The sequence below is a fragment of the Prosopis cineraria genome, unplaced genomic scaffold (assembly GCF_029017545.1).
Source record: "Prosopis cineraria cultivar Desert tree isolate PC_DT_omini unplaced genomic scaffold, ASM2901754v1 PC13, whole genome shotgun sequence".
Classification (NCBI taxonomy): domain Eukaryota; kingdom Viridiplantae; phylum Streptophyta; class Magnoliopsida; order Fabales; family Fabaceae; genus Prosopis; species Prosopis cineraria.
In genome coordinates, this window is record NW_026555344.1 from 20,629,231 (window position 1) to 20,647,477 (window position 18,247).

The window sequence follows — 18,247 nt, forward strand, 5'->3', positions numbered from 1 at the left end:
GCACTCTTATTTTCAAATAGGTGCCTTATTTCTAAATAGCTTCTAAACTCTTAACACCTCTCATATCGTTTTCTAATTTTCTTATCTCTTAAAATTAATTATTTAAATTAATTTTAATTCCTTAAAGATCTCTTGTATTGATCAAATAGTATCTCATATGAATTCAAAATAAAAAATACAAATTCTAAGAGTCTTTGTCACTTTTTGTGAAATTGGTCCTAATTTTGAAATAAGCATTCTTTATTCTGAAATAGTTTATTCTTGTGTATATTTCTCTAATTTGCAAATATCCTCTTGCTAGTTTATTTTGAAATTTCTTATTTAAGAATAGTTATCTTTGTTTTGGAATAGTGCATCTTCCTTTCTAAGCTATTTTTGTTTCGTTTCTTGTAAAGTCATGTTTAGAAAGTGCTTATTCAAGAATAGTCTTTTCAAGAATAGCTTATTTGCAAATAGCTTCATTTATTCCCAAATAAAGAATTCTCTTTCGACATAATTTTCTTATTTCAAAAGAGCTCTCTCTGCTTGCTCGATGGGTTGTTCTTCACTATTTTGAAATAAGCCTACCTATTTCAAAATATACACATTATGTCTTGCTCTGTTTCTTGCATGAAAAACAAAGCATCTTTGAGTCTCTCTCTTATCTCTTTCCTTTCACTTTCTAAGAGTTGTGTTGGTTACTTAATCATTATCATTCTAAACAAACTTTAGGATGGATTGAGCTCTTATTTATCATATTTAGAAATTACTTATTCCCAAATAACTTTGTCATTCTTGTCTCTTACCTACCTTATCAGAACATTTAATGCAAAGAAACGTTAATTTCTTTACTTGCTGTAAAAGAGAAAGCTCTACCGTAAAGCACTGCTACATTGCCTTGTTTCATAGAATGCTTAGATAACTCAAAAGACAAAAGATGATGACTCTAACGGCTATATTTATAAGTATAACAGATTATTTTATGAAGCTCAACTATAAATTAGAGCATTTATATTGAAGGTGAACAAGAACTCACATAAAAGAACTCGAGTTATTCTCATTTATTGTTTACCAACTTTTAGAGTTTACATTTATTATGAGAGAGCTTTATTGATTATATATCAAGTCTTAATGAGAGTATTTGATAGTAGTAGTTCATTCTTGAACTTACTCTGCTTATCTTTATTTTTCTGACTTGAAATAGAGGATCTTAAACTTAAGGAGTTTAGTTGTGAATGTGTTGTGTATATGATAATATGTGAACCAGTGGTGACAATTTATGGAGAATATGGTTAAACTAGTGTTTGAGTAAAGTGGTGAAAAGTTGGCCAATGTGTAATTTGGCTATTAAACGGCCATTTCTTGTTTTATGTGTTTGAGTGATATAAATTGTATTCAATTAGGTGTGTTGGATCCTTTTAGACTTAGTTCAAGGCTTAGAATGGTCCAATGAGACTAAGAGTGTGATTTGAGCACTTGGTGCATGAAAATTTTAATAAAAGTAGTTTTTTGCACCCATGTTTTCAAATTTTAATTTGACCATTGGATCATATCTGAATCTTTCTTATTAGATGGCTTATAAAATAAACTTTATATGAGCACTTGAATCATCCAAGTTGGACATTATATGTGGGAACGACGCACCTTAAAAGTTTGTCTTCCTAATTGTCAAATGATAGTAACAAAAATTGGCAAGTGCACTATGGCACATGCGTGTCACACCACAATGTATGGCATAAAGTAAGCTAAACAGGGTTGTGCCACATGCCACAGTTCATGTGGTACATGCCACGACACATCCCCTATTTCTAGACCTTGTTTCTTTATTCTAAAGGCATGCATTGCATGTAATAAATGCAAGATTTAGTCCTCTGCAATGCAATGATTATTGTATACTGTATTTCGAAAGAGTTTAATGATTTGAAAAACAAGTCTTAGGTCCTAAGATTTTCAAACAAAAGTTTTTAATATAAGGTGGTTAGTAAGTGTGGTGAATGAGTTAATCTATCCTAATTTTAAGTGGCAGTTGGGAAAGCTTACATTGTGGTATCAGATTCTTAGCTTTTGATAGCTGGTTCTTATGCTTGCTTGTTGCATTCATCTTATATATGGAAACTTCTTAATGTTCATTATACAACTCTTTCCTTAATGCTCACTTTTCTTGTTATTTTCATTCTTAGCAAGGAAAAAAGGTATATAAAGTCCTTACTTAATGGGAGCCAACAATACCCTATTATGTATTGTCGCACCTGAAAAAAAAAATGTGACACAAACGGCACGTGAGTGGAGGTCCCTGCCTTCGTGGCGGGAACCGCATAAATGAGGAGTTACCACCAAGATTTTGAGAAAAATCTCGGCAAACCGATTAATGAAGATAGGGATGGTCTGCGAAATCAGAAAATAGGTTTGGGAGTCGGTTGAGTGTGGGGAAGGTGTTAGGCACCCCACAACACTCGTTTATCAGAACGGTTACCTGAAGTTTGTTGTGCTCTATTAATATAGTTTTATAATTATTTTAATTATCCTTTTATATTCATGTGTTTGATAAAAATGATAAGAATTAGGTGAGAAATGCTTATTTATTTACAAGGGAGGACGGACTTGACTCAGAATTTAACTCTGAGGCCTACGTACCTTGTGATGGGGATCAAAGTCCATATAATTCGGGCTTAAAAGTTTGTTGGTGAAAATATTTTTTTGAAGAGAAATTAATTAGAAATAATTCACTATTTTGCAAATAAAACAATTTCTAAAATTTTGATATGTGTGTTTTAAATTGCAAAAAGTAATTTAATTTTAATTATTTTCTCAATTTTTGAATTTTTGGAATAAAGAAAGAAAAGAATTTTAAATTATTTTTTTTTATATTTTATGATTGGGAATTTTAATCACAGTACCTGTTGAACCTTATTGGTTCATACGATAATATAATTGCTCTAAATATCTGCGGAGATTCTGAAATCTCACACGATAAAAGAGTTTAGCAATTTATTTATATTCTTATGTATATTTTTAAGTGTAATAATAATTTTTTTAGCAAGTAGATACATGTTTTGAAGAATTTTAATCAACATATTTGCAAAGCCTTATTAACTTATACGGTAATATGATTATTTTAAATATCTGTGGAGATTCTAAAATCTCACACGATAAAGGAATTAAATTTAAATACGTCTTTAATTTAATTAATTTAATATAATATATATATATATATATTAAAAACTTAATTGTTATATTTGCAGAGTCTTATTGACTCATATAATAATACGATTATTTTAGAAGTCTACGGAGATTGAAAAATCTCACATAACTAAAAGATATAATTGGTGAATATGGTTACAATTTAAATGCATTAATTTAGTTAATTATTTTCTAAATTGTGTATTATATGATTATTTACAAAAATCATTTATTTATTATAAATATTAAAAATTACTATATCTGTGAGGACTTATTATCCTACACGATAATGTGATTAATTTAAGTTCCTACGAAGATTCTTGTAATTTTACATGGAACTTAAATAAATTATTTAGATTATAAACGATAGTTAATTTTTATGGTGGGTCATTGAAACCCTTGAGTATTTTATATAAATTGGATCTCTATACCTGCGAAATCTTATTAATTTACATGGTATGAGATTATTTTAAATGCCTGCAAAAATTTTAAAAATCTCACACTACAAGTAAATAATTAGAAAGAAATCTCCTCTTATTCATTTTATTTTTTTTTATTTAGGTAAGAATTGTATTATCTCCCTCAACCTTTTATAAAATAGGCTCGTCATAATAATTGAAATCGTACATGTAATCATGATGAAAAGTGCCATACGGTATGAGCGTAATAATATTATTGACAAGTGAAGGGCCTTAGGACTAATGGAGATGAAAAAATCATGCCTATACATATTAATATGCTCTTTCGTGCTAAAAACATATTTAAAGACCCTACCTAATAATTGCACTAATTCTTTCATTATTTGAAATGAGATTATGCCTAAAATCAAATTAAGCTTAGTTATAATAACAAGCAAAAATTATTGTTTGCAATCTCGAACATTTTTTTTTCACACTCTTTTTTCATTAAAAAAATGACAATCACATTGAATCACATTGATTTTCATTTGAAAATTGAAAAATGTGGGATAGATATCTAAACATGAAATTTATTTATTTATTTAAAAAAAAACCAAAACTAAACATGTGCAATTCAAATTCAGATGCAAGAACCTGTGTGTAGCACGTCCAGATCTGTCTCACCACTTCTGTCCAGCAAACTCCCCACTCTCTGATTTCGGTCTCTTCTTCCTCTCTCCGCTTCTGTCTTTTTTTTCTTTTCAGCCTCAATTTTTTTTTCTTCATTCTCAGCATTCTCTCTCAATCTTTTCCTTAGAAAACTCTCTCATTCTCGGCTCAGTCTCCTCTTCCTGTGTAGTGCGTCTTCTCCCTTTCAATATCCTAAATATGTCACACCGTGTCTTGACCTAAAATCTTTGGTTTTGTTTTCAGCAATTTCCTCCTTGATCTCGGTCTCTTCCTTTCCTTTCCTAGTCTCTATTTTTATCAAAAAAAACTTAACTCTCTCGGTGCTCTCTTTCTCTTCTCTTCTCGGTGCTTTTATTTCTCCAGCAAGAACAACTCCTCCTCTCTTAGTTTTTCCAGAAGACACTTACTCTCGTGGCCTTTCCTTTTCCTCTCTTCTTGGTCTCTGTTTCTTCTTTTTTCCAGCCTCTATTTTTTTAAACTCCTTCAGTCTCTCTCTCTTTTCTCTTCTTAGTCACCCTTCTGTTTTTATGTTCTTCTGTCCTCGTTCGTTATTTTTATGTTCAGCCTTATATAGAGAATGAAAGGGGTGAATCATTACTCTCCTACTCTGCTTCTTCCTTTTTCCTTCTTTTCCACTACATTTTCTGCATGCATGTGCTCCTTTTGTTCACTTGCGTGCATGATTCACTTTCGTCATTTGCTCTCTGCTTTGTTTTCGCCTCCTCTGGCTATATGTATGTGCTTCCTTTTCTCTCTGTATTTGACTCTCTCTCCTTTGCGTGTGAGTGCTGCATTTACATGGCTGTGTTTACATGTGTCTGGCTCTATTTCTTTTTGTTCTGCATTTACTTTCTGCATTTCTGCATTTGGTCTCTCATCTTGCTATTTCTGTGTTTCTGCATGTGTGTTGCTACATGTTTCTATTATGTCTCCTCTGATCTCATCGTATCGTGCTGCTCTGCTTCTTTTCCTCTAGCTCTGTGTGTGTGCGTTCTTCCTTCTATTGTGTCTCCTTTGCTTGCCGTGACAAGTAATTCTTTTGGGGTGGGTGACCTTTGTTTTTATTAGTATATTTATTATTATTGTTATTATTATTATTATTATATATTTGTTAACCTAATTTAAAGTTAATTTAAAAGAGTTAACTTTCAAAAGTTAATTCCTAATGTTCTGAATGGTTGGGATAATTTAGGAGAGATTTTTTTCTAAAATTTAAGCAAGATTTTTTTAGAAATTTTGTTAGATTATTATATTTTTATTTTTTTTGAAAATATAATCCTAAAAGGGATTAAATTTCATTTTTGTATTTTATATTTTTTTGGTTACTTATTTTTATTTTTGTTAAATTTAGAAAATACCTGGACAAAATATGGTGTTCACATGTGTAATGAGGGAGACCATAGTTCAAAAGTGAGTTATGTAAAGTCCCTACTCAATCCAAACTTTACCATTCTAAATTACATAATCATCAAGCAACAATCATATAGTACTAGAGTAATAGCCATCAATTTGTTTTCAAAATGCGAGATCCTGACTTCGTCAAAAGTATGTTTAAATAAGAGGGATAACAGAAACGCAAAGGCAATCATATAACTCAATAAAACACAATATCTTCACCCTAAAAAAGGGCCACACACTATGGCTCACACTACCATACACCATAGCATGTGGTATAGAGCCACAAGCTCTATGCTTCGTTATGCCATGCATCTCAATGTGGCACAAAATACATTGTGGTGCATATGATAGTAAATTTTGCTGTCATATTGCGCTATTTCTACATCTAACGTTCGATTGGAGTGATTCAAAAGCTTACACGAAGCTTACAATATAATATATCTAATGAGGCATGTGATTTGAGAAAGAAAACTTGTGATAAGCTATTATGATAGTTGAAATCCACGAGTAACTTTTTTAGTAACAGAAGGGTTGAGGCAACTGAATAATTTTCTTTATTTGATTATTTGTTATAACTATGTGTGAGTTTGCTATGTAATGCATGAAAGCGTTTTGAACTAAGCATGTTTTATAGCATTACATGATTGTTGCATGAAACAGCTTTTGATTGAACTAAAGCATTAAAATATGTGATTTCAAATGGCATGTATTATGTTATATGTGAGAAAGTATATGAAGTAGTGATTGGGAACCTTGAATAGTTCAGAAAGCATGATCATAAGGGTAGGAGTTCACTCGAGTGGAGAGGTAGTGATAAGACCATATGGCATATTCTCCTTAGTACCCAATGGGATGCGGTGTTGGAGAATTATACTTCCTTAGTACCTTTTTAGGTGCAGTGTTGGAGAAAATCTCCTTAGTGCTTGTTGAGGTATGGTGTTGGACATATCAGACTCCTTAATATCTATGTTATATGGTGTTAGGGTCAACAATACCCAATTGTGTGTATTAGGGGAAACCATAGTCTAGAAGTGAGATAGAATACCTTTCGTAAGGTGATTTTACCACTAAAGGTGAGCTCAGGGCCAATAAGAGTGTACATTAGTCTAAGGTAAGCCTATAGTTTCATGTCAGGGTAATTTAGAGGTTCAGTCAATAGTTACCATGCTATGTAATGCAATATATTGCTATATGCTATAAAAGTAGAGAAAAGTGGTGAAATAAGTGTAAAAGTGATGAAATGTCTAATATGAGTGTTAATTGAAATGAAATATGTGATTTATTATATAAAATGGTATATTATGCTCTACTTTCTTATAGTTTCATGTGACAGTTAGTAAGAGTGAGTTATTTTGTTATTGAGATTCTTATCTCACCTCCATGGTTATATTTTTACAAGACAGAGTAGCGATCTAGGTAAGGGAAGAGACTCTAGACCAGCTTGAGTTATTGAAGCTGTGTAAAGTCAGAGTTTGTATAATGAACCAAGAACTTGTGTGTATATATGTATATGAGTTTCCATAGGGTTGCATGCATGCTTTGAGTAGTAATTTTGTGAAATATTAGCCCATTTGTAAATATATGTGATGAAATGAATTAGGGGCTAAAGATTGGAATGTGTATGAGTTGAGATTGTTGTGTTTTAGGGTGAATCTTAGCCCAAGTGAGAAATTATGATAAAATGAGTAATTTGGAGCTAAGATTGAATAATACATATGTTATGAAGGTGAATATAAGTGATTATGTTGAGAAAAAGACTAAGTGGGCTATGTTATGCTAAATGATGGCAATGTGTGCAAATTTGAGAAATGTGAAAATTGATTGTTGAAGGGTCAAATTTCAATATATGTGTATAATTGTGATACAATATGGTCAATTAAGTATATTATGTCCTTTTGGACTTGATTCAACACCTTGTGTGGACTAATGAGAAAAAAGGGTTGATTTGAACGTTTGGGTGCGTAGAATTTTTAAAAAAGTGACATTTTGCACCTAAGTGTCTAATTTTTTATTGGACTATTAGATCGCATCCAAACTTGTCTCATTAGTGAGCTTATGAGATAAGCTTCGTGTGGTTACTTGATTCACTTTGATTGGACGTTGTATGTGAAAAGGGCGCACACTAGAAGTTCATCATTTTGCTATTAAAATGATAGCAGAAATTTAGACAGGTGCACTGCAGCGTGGTGTCACATGTCGCAATGCATGGCATAGAAAGCTGGGCAGTGCAAGCCCATAATTCAACCTGATTTTCTTAGTTTTAATCCATGCAATGGATAAGATGGATGTCTAATTTATTTTCGCTATGTATTCTCTAATGTATTATGTTAAATAAGTCTTCGATTGAAGCTTTTCAAACTAAATTCTTTAATTAATGATTGGTTTGTTCGAGTAGTAATTCTATTAATCTTCTCTTATATTGAACAGATATGGGGGAGGGTTATAGTCAAGCTCTATACTTAGGATCTATAGGGTCTCTTAGGTCTTTTCTAGTGGAATCAAGCTTTACACTCAAGACTTTCAAGACTTCCTAGACTTACACAGAGTAGGGTCATAATCCCCTACCCTAGTCTATGGTACACTCATGAATGTGATGCGCATGTCTATGTATATGTCTCGTTTCATACATCTTAAACATTACTCACACACCTGCATACAAATACTTTCACAATTTTGCTACTTTATTAGTTCATAAATCATAATGCATATAATTATATAACATACTTGAAAATAATTTCACAAATGAACAAGTATAAGGGTTACTCCAGTTACCTTTTACTTTGGCTACTAAGGGTTACCAATCGTATCAAACTCTCAAGAGTGTAGATTTCCATGACCAAAGTCATAAGTGCTTAATCTACACAATGCAATACCCCTCAATCAATGCTTAATACTTAACATAGGCATTGATTTAGCTTAACCGATCCCTTAACACACAAAACGGTTCAATTAATACCTTTCTAATTCACAAATCCACTATTTATAGTCATTAACCCTATAGGCCACTCAAATGACTATAACAACCTCCTAACTCATTTATTTACCCTTTGCCACCACTTTTAACCTAACTCATTAGGCTAATGGAGCTTAAATTCTTAAGATTCAACCATTCAACCATATATTAGTCACAAAACCTTAGTTTCATATTTAAAAGCCCTTTTTAAACCTTTCTTTTAGATTTTAACATTTTAAAACTTCTTGATTTGATTTCTTAACTACTCAAATTCAATGAAATTGCAATAGAAATGAAGCCTAGGGTTGTACAATATTTACTTGACAAGTCATTAACCGAAGCAGACTCTTGATAGCTAGATAACGCTTGTCTTAGTAGAGAGAAACTCCTCCCCTTCTCAAGTGTATTTTCCATTACTTCCACTTCTAATTTCACTGGCTAATCACTTTAGCTTTAAGTGTAATATGTGTAATGCACCGCAATGGACGCAGCTTCTGTCGTGATGTGTGGTACAATGAGTTCAATCTCACTTGTACTCGTGCATTTCACCTTGAATCATTGTTCTACCCTTCAATCCTATCAATACAATAACCAATTAACACGATACATCAACTTGACATCCAAACCACAATCAATCCACTAATTACTAATTTACCCTTAATTAGCAACTAGTTTTCCTAAATTGAAATTTAAGATGTTACAATTCTCCCGTCCTTTAAAGGAATTTTTCCCCTAAAATTCAATTACAAGTACAAACTCACCTTATGAAAACAAATGAGTGTACTATTTCCTCATAGTCTCCTCCGTCTCCTATATCGCGTTACTAGGAACCATTCCTTGCCAAAACACTTTAACCAATTGGATATTCTTGCTACGCAATTGTTTCTCTTTAACGCCTATTATCTGATTTGGCTCTATTCGTTATATAAGATTCTCCTAAAGCTTTACTTCTTCTAACTCAATCACATGTGATAGATCCGATTGATACTTTTTCAATTATGACATGTGAAACACGTCATGTGTTCTAGAGAAAGGCAAAGATAAAGAGATCCTATATGTTACAAGACCCACTCTACTCAAAATCAAATATGGTCCCATATATCAAGGCAATAGCTTCTTAGCTTGTATGGACCTACTAATACCAGTTAACAGAGAAACTTGGAGAAACACATGATCTCTCACTTTAAATTCTAATAGTTTACTCCGCCTATCAGTATAACTCTTTTGATGGCTCTGGGCAGTAAGAAGTTTTCGTTGAATAACTTTGATCTTTTCTGTGGTTTGATCTACAATATTTAGACTAATCACACTTCTTTCATTTAATTCAACCTAGCATGGAGGAGATCTACATTTCTTTTCATACAATGCCTCGTATGGCGCCATCTAAATACTCAAATGGAAGCTATTGTTATAGGTGAACTCAGCTAAAGGCAAGTGGTTGTCTTGGTTTCCTTTCTATTTGAGGGCACATGATCAAAGTATGTCATCTAGACTTTGTATCATGCATTCAGTCTGCCCATGTATTAAACCTCAACTTAGTACCCATAGTCCTCTACAATGCTCCCCAGAGCCTTGAAGTAAACAAGGGATCTTGATCTGAGACTATGTTCTTTGGTACACTATGCAACCTTACCACCTCTTTCACAGATACCTTGCATACTTTTCCACTTCATAGGTGGTCTTAACTGGCAAAAAAGTGTGCTAACTTTGATAATCGATCCACAATAACCTACATAGAGTCATATCCAAATTGAGTCCTTGGCAAACCAGACACAAAGTTCATATATATGCTGTCCCATTTACATTGAGGAATCTTTAGAGGTTGTAGCATCCCAGCCAATTTTTGATGCTCAATCTTCACTTTCTAATCAGGGAGACACTGGCTTACAAACTCAGTAACATCTTGTGTCATGCCTTGCTACCACCAATGCTTTTTCACGTCATGGTACATCTTGGTCATATTAGGATGTATCGTATATTTTCTCCAGTGAACTCCTTTCAAAAATCTTCTTCAAATTCCCTCATCTATGGGTATACAGATTTGATCTTTGAATAAGATGATTTCATCATCGCTGAACTAGAAAAGAGTGGTATGACCCTCTTCTATATCCTCTTGTACACTTAATAAAAACTTGTCTTTCAATTGAGCTTCTTATATCTCCTTTTAAAATTCATTAGAAATCGTAGTTGAGGGAACTACATTCAACGAATACCCTGATGCCTCAAGTTGCACCTCTAATAAAGACAACATCAACTAGTAACCCAGCCATATGTAATGATTTCTGACCTAAAGCATCTGCCACAACATTGGCTTTTCTTGAATGGTACTTAAACTCAAATTTTTAACCTTTTAAGAATTTCATCCATTGCTTTTGTCTTATATTAAGCTCTTTATGATGCATAAGATACTTTAAACTCTTGAGATCATTGCGCACATTAAACTCTACTCTTTAGAGATAATGTCATCAAATCTTGAAAGCAAATACCACATCTGTTAATTCTAGGTCATGTGTAAGATAACTCTCCTTGTGAGGTCACAACTGTCTAGACGCATATGCCACAGCTTGATTTTCTTGCATTAACACACATCTCAAACCTGTTAAAAAAGTATCTGTAAAACCTCATAGGGCAATCGTGGACCAGGAATAATCAACAATAGTGCTGAGGTTAGCTTTTCTTTAAGCCTCACAAAAGTAGCTTCATATCTTTCATCCTAAATGAAAGGTTGATCCTTCCTTATTAATTGAGTTAAAGGGATAACAATATGTGAAACTCCCTAAATGAACCTTTGGTAATAGCTAGCCAAACCTAGAAAACTTCACACCTTAGTTACGAACTTAGCCATTCCCATTGCAACACCATATCTAGTTTATAAGGATCTATTGAGATATCCTCAACTGACACCACATGTTCGAGAAATCTTACCTATCACAGTCAAATTTCGCACTTACTTAACTTGACATACAAGTGGTCAACTCTCAAAAATCTTAGTATGGTCCTTAAATGCCTCGCATGCTCTTCTTCATCCTTAGAAAATATCTGTATGTTGTCTAGAAACACAACAACAAACTAATTTAAGAAAATACAAAATATATGGTTCATACAGTCCATGAAAACTGCAAGTGCATTCATTAACTTGAACGGCATCACCAAGAACTCAAAGTGATTATATCGAGTATGAAACACTGTTGTTGCACCCGAAAAAAAATGACACGGACGGCGCGAGCGGAGGTCCCGGCCTTCACGGCTTGAACCGGATCGAACGAGGAGTCGCCACCAAGATTTTGAGGTAAATCTCGGGAAACCATTTAAAAGAGGATAAGGGTAGTCTGTGAAATTAGAAAATAGGTTCAGGAGTCGGTTGAGTGTGGGGAAGGTGTTAGGCATCCCACAACACCCGTTCCTCAGAACGGTTACTTGAAGTTTGTTATGCTCTTTTAATATGGTTTTATAATTATTTTAATTATCCCTTTTGCATTCATGTGTTTGATAAAATTGATAAGAATTAAATGAGAAATGTTTATTTATTTACGAGGGAGGACGAACTTGACTCAAAATTTAACTCTGAGGCCCACGTACCCTGTGATTGGGATCAAAGTCCACATAGTTCGGGCTTAAAAGTTTGTTGGTGAAAATATTTTCTGAAGAGAAATTAATTAGAAATAATTCACCATTTTGCAAATAAAACAACTTCTGAAATTTTGATATGTGTGTTTTAAATTGCAAAAGGTAATTTAATTTTAATTATTTTCTCCATTTTTGAATTTTTGGAATAAAGAAAGAAAAGGTTTTAAAATTATTTTTCTTATATTTTGCGATTGGGAATTTAATTGCAGTATCTGTAGAACCTTATTGGTTCATACGATAATGCAATTGCTCTAAATATCTATGAAAATTTTGAAATCTCACATGATAAAAGAGTTTGGTAATTTAATTTATTTACTTATATTCTTATGTACATTTTTAAGTGTTAATAATAATTTTTAGCGTGTATATTCATGTTTTGAAGAATTTTAATCATCATACCTGCAAAGCCTTATTGGCTTATACGGTAATATGATTATCCTAAATATATGTAAAGATTTTAAAATCTCACACGATAAAGGAATTAAATTTAAATACATTTTTAACGTGATCATTGTAATACATAATATATATATATATATATATTAAAAACTTAATCGTTATATCTGTAGAGTCTTATTGACTCATACAATAATACGATAATCTTAGAAGCCTATGAAGATTCAAAAATCTCACATGACTAAAAGATATAATCGATAAATGTGGTTACAATTTAAATGCATTAATTTTCTTAATTAATTTTTTAAATTGTGTATTATATAATTATTTTTAAAAATTATTTATTTATTATAAAAATTGAGAATTACTATATCGTGGACTTATTATCCCACACGATAATTTGATTAATTTAAGTCTCTACGAAAATTCTTGAAATCTCACATGAGACTTAACTAAATTATTAATTTGGATTATAAAAGGAGAGTTAATTTTAATATATAAGTTTTGCTCTCATATCTGAAAAATCTTATTGATTTACACGACACGAGATTATCCTGAATATCTGCAGAGATTCAAAGTCTCACACGATAAAAGGATTAAATAATATTCACTTTAAATATATTTTAATGCGTAATTATATAACGCATATTTTTTAATATAAAAATCTTAATCGTTATACCTGCAAAGCCTTATTGACTCACATGGTAGTACGATTATCTTAAAGGTCTACGGAGTTTCAAAATCTCACATGACCAAAAGATTTAATTAGAAAACATAATTATAATTTAAATTCATTAATTTAATTAATTAAAAATTAGAAGGAAATTATTTTATTTTATTCACAAAATTTGTTTATTTATTTACCATATAAATTGTGAAACACAATTTCTGTGAGGATTTATTATCCTACACAATAATGTGATTAATTTAAGTCTCTACGAAGATTCTTCAAATCTCACATGAGACTTAAATATTTATTATAAAGAGAGAATTAATTTTAATAATGAGCTTTTGAAACCCATATAGATACAAGTCAGATTTTCATACCTGCAAAATCTTATTGATTCACACGGTATGAGATCATTTTAAATGTCTGTGAAGTTCTTAAAATTTCACACGACAAGTAAGTAACAAACAAGTATACACTCTATTATTTTTTTGAACCTCAATTACAAAATTCAAAATTCATCCAAAAAGAAAAATGGAACTCCTTTCCAATGGTGACATAATGAGCATGCAAATAAATAAGAAGATAATAAAAACAACCAGTAGCTTTGGCATTTAAAAGAACTAACTTATAAACCTACCGATCGATGATATTTGAAGCAAAATATACTCAAAGAGTTTATGGAGTAAATTAATAACTAGCAAGTTTTGTAACTAAAGAGATCTAAGATAGAAATCTTACCATTAATTTAGACTGCAACCTTTAGAGATCAGGATGAGAATCAATGCTCTTTGTTGATTTGTTAAACACCCATTTCTACGCTCCCTAGCTAGACCCAGGGATCCACTTACACCCCACTCCATCTTCTTCAACTTATTTGTAGGTAATTGATAGAACACATTTGTTACCCACTTTTATTTGTCAATTAGGACCATTTTATTAATGATTTATCACCTTCAAGTGCACACATTGCATTAGATTTGGAACTTTGCCTAAGTTTCTAATATCAGTGCACTAGGGGCATTTTGGTCCAAAAAATGAACTTTTGAGAAAATGTACAAGAAAAATTGACAAAGTGCATTTTATGTCCAGTTGATGAATGGTGAAATTATATTTTTAAAATTCATTTTAGTTTGGGAGTAATTAAATAAAAAAGTCAACACTTTCTTAAGTGTCTTAGTTTGTCCTAGTTTTTGGTTTGCCTTTGTGTGAAAATTTTTATATAATTTTGTGCAGCCTGAAAATTGGTTAATTTAATAAATTCTCCCTTCTAATTATGAATTTAATTCTGGACATGAATTAGATTTTATTATATCATATGCTATTTAATTGAATTATGTGATTTATGTGACATAGGTGGCATGTGACTTGTGCATCAATTGGGCAATTGAGGTCAACACTCCTTGAGGACAATGGCTGATGGTTTGCACGTGAATTATGATTATTTTGAGGGATTAGATCAGCTAAAATGATGTGGATGACACATGGGAAATTAGGCACACATTGGAATCATCTACAAACCAATAGGAAGTTGCCACCTTGCAAGTGTGACAAGGCTCCCATTTACATTTTAATTTCTTTTTCCTTATTTTAATTAAGCTTCAGCTGATGGGAGACACCAAGGAGCACGCCATTTTAAGCCTCAAATGGGATCCAACACATATCTCATTCATCTTCCACATTCTCTCTCTCTTGTTCATAGTGTTCTTCATTTTCTCTCTTTTGTTCTTCATTTTCCAGCACCCTAACCTCCATTTTCAGCCACCAAACCTCCACAAAACTCATACCATTCTTCTCCTCTCTTCATTTTCGTTCCATCCCTTCCATTTTCACAAGGATTGAAGCTCATTTCCATCATTCAAGAGCTATGGAGTTTGGCCTTCACAAGCAATCACTAGGGTTCTTGAAGATGAAGATTGGCTAAGTTTCTTTGTGGAATCCTAGAGAGATGAAGATGGAGGATGAGTCTTGAGCTTCAAATTGGCTAAGTTCTTTTGTTTCCTATCCTCTTCTCTTTTTACTAGATGGTTAGATTCCTTAATCTAGGGTTTAATCATCTTAGCTTATAAATTCTAATTTGAATTTGATGTTGATGTAAAGAGAGAGGATTGTTTCATTTAATTTCTTCCTTGGACAGCCATGACTGAATTTTGCCACTCTTTGTTTGGCACATAATCTTGTGTTTTTCAATTAGTGAATTTCTTGTGTTAATATTGCATAATCTTGTGGTGTTAATGCTTGTGTTGTTGAGTAGCTTGACATAATCTTGTGGTTGCTCAATTTATGTGTTTGACCATGGCTGTTGAGAGAGGATTTTGAGTGAATCACTTGGCTAATGTCTTCACCAATTGGTTAATTGAACTAGGGACTTTAATCTAAGACCTAGGGAGGTTAGCTAATTAGGTTAATTGGCTTAGGATAATTTTCTTAAGTCATGACAGCTTTAGTCAAGAGGAAAGGGAAGCTAAACTTAGCCTAATCATGAGAAGATAATGAGTCCAAAATCAACTAATCTCTAGGGTTCCATTATTGTAAAAAGGGAAGTTCATTTCACTCACTTTCACTAGCATTTTAATTACTTGCATATTAGGTAATTAGTTTAGATAATTAGCTAGATAACTAAATTCCTACAAACTTTGGTTGATTTATTTCACTAGATAACTTTCAATTAGACTTAAAACCATTCCTTGGGAGATGACCTAGGGTTGGCCCTATATTGCATTAGGGTTAGCTTTAGTGTAATTTTGAGGATAAGCGACTAATTTCCTATCAAAATTTTGGCGCCGTTGCCGGGGAATGGTTTAAGTTTAATTCTAAGGTTGTTTAGTACTTAATTTACATTTTTAGTGTTCCTGGAAAATTTTTTGAAAAATTATAAAAATTTGTTTTTTGTGTCTTGTTTAGTGTTTTTTGTGTGTTTTGAGTGTTTTTATTCTGTTTTGAAAAAGAAAAAAAAATTAGTGCAATTTTCGTTGGTTTGGTGTAGAGCTGAAAATACTCTGTTTCTAGTGTCTCTGAAATTGAAAAATTAACTGGGAATGAGTCTGAGGGAATTTGAACTGAATTTATTTCATTGAAAGCTCTATATCCTAGCTTCACTTTAAAATTGGTTTGGTCAATTTTGGACGTGGGAAGTGTCCTGTGGAAATTTTACAATCTAACAAGGTCCAGGGAGCCATTACAGAGGATTCCCAAAACCCTGTTTCAACTTTGAGTTAGCATATCTTCCTCTTTGTGCGTTCAAATTGATTGATTCCAGTTTCATTTTTCTTATCGCTGTCTTATCTTTGTTTCTTGTGTTTAGGATTTTCTTCAATTTTTCATTTTCCTATTTGAAAGTTTGTTAGAAGCTCTGAAGGTCTTCTGGACGAAATCCTGTTTCTCCAGACTTGAGGACCAACTTGTGAAAAATTCTGGGAACGATTGGGCAGGATTTTTAATCTAAAATTTTATATAATTTTCCTGTATATCTCTTGTGTTTCTCATAAAAGTTTCAGGGGAATTTATCATGTGGATTTGCTGATAGAAAATTCACAAGTTCACTGTCTCCAGAGAGCCTACTGTGCGAATTCCAGAATTGCCAAAGCTTCTTGATTGAGCATTTCTAACTCTCTTTCTACTTGTTTGGTGTTATTTTTTTTTTCATTTTGTTGCTATTGAGTTTAATAAAAAAAATAAAAAAAAATTATTTCTCTTGCTTTTGTGTGTTTTGAATTGTTTCATGTTGATTTGCATTTTAGTTTAGCTTGTTCTTTGTTCTTAATTTTCTTGAGCTTGATTAGTGCATGACCCGAAGAAAACATACCTCTTTTGTTGAATTAGATCCAGAAATTGAAAGGACTATTTCTAGATTGAGAAGATCACAACCTATTCTTGATTCTCATTTGGTTTGTAATTCAACAATGGAAGGTATCTTAGGACATGAGCATGTGCATAATGAGGGCCATGGGAATGGGAATGAGAATTTGCATGATGATGGCCATGTTAATAATGAATTTGAAGGCTTGCATAACCCTAGAGAGGAGAGGAGCATTAGGCAATTAACTCAACCTAATTGGCATGATAATCCTTATGGCTTATATGTTCCTCCTACTAATGTTCAATTTGAAATTAAATCCTCCTTGATTAATGCATTGCCTAAATTTCATGGGTTACCAGGAGAGGATTGTCATAGGTTTTTGCATACTTTCCTATTGGTTTGTGATACTATGAAGCCTATGCATGTAAATGTTGATGATGTTCAAGCTAAGGCTTTTGTATTTTCTCTTGAAGGTTTAGCAAAGGAATGGTATTTCAACTACCCTTCTTATGTGAAAGTGAGCACATGGGCTGAGCTAAGAAGACTCTTCTTAGATAAATTCTTTCCAAATTCCAAGGTCACCAATTTGAGAAAGCAAATCTATGGGGTCCAACAAGGAGAGGATGAGAGTCTCTATGAGTATTGGACTAGATTCCAAGGCCTTTTGGCTAAATGCCCACACCATCAAATTTCTAGTGAGAATTTAGTCCAATATTTCTATGAGGGCTTGATTCCAAGAGACAAAGTTAACATTGATGCCGCTAGTGGTGGATGCTTGATTGACCTCACTTCCTTAAAGGCTTGGGAACTAATTGACAAGATGGCTTCAAGTGGTGCTCAATACTCTACAAGGGAAAAGAGAAATGTGAATATGGTAGGTTCCTCAGTTCTTAATGATTCATATGTGGACTTGCTAGCTGCCAAGATTGGGAGAATGTTGGCTCCACAAATATCTCAAGTGAGCAATGTAAGTACTTCTCAAGCACTTGTCCCTTATTCTTGTACTTTTTGTGACTCACCTATGCATGTAGAAAGCAATTGTCCTATTAAGTTTGAACAAGTAAATGCTATCTACAATGGAAAACAATCCTATGGTGGGAGGCAAGGGCAAGGAGCTTATTCTAATACTTACAACCCTTCATGGAGAGACCATCCTAATT

The 18,247-nt window shown here is 32.6% G+C and overlaps 1 non-coding gene across 1 annotated transcript; it reads right to left on the reverse strand.

The window, feature by feature from the left end:
- Positions 1-17,670: 17,670 nt before the first annotated feature.
- LOC129291910 (small nucleolar RNA R71) lies at positions 17,671-17,777 on the reverse strand. Its single transcript, XR_008588804.1, has one exon. It is a non-coding gene; the product is annotated as a small nucleolar RNA R71 (small nucleolar RNA).
- Between the last annotated feature and the right edge of the window lie 470 nt (positions 17,778-18,247).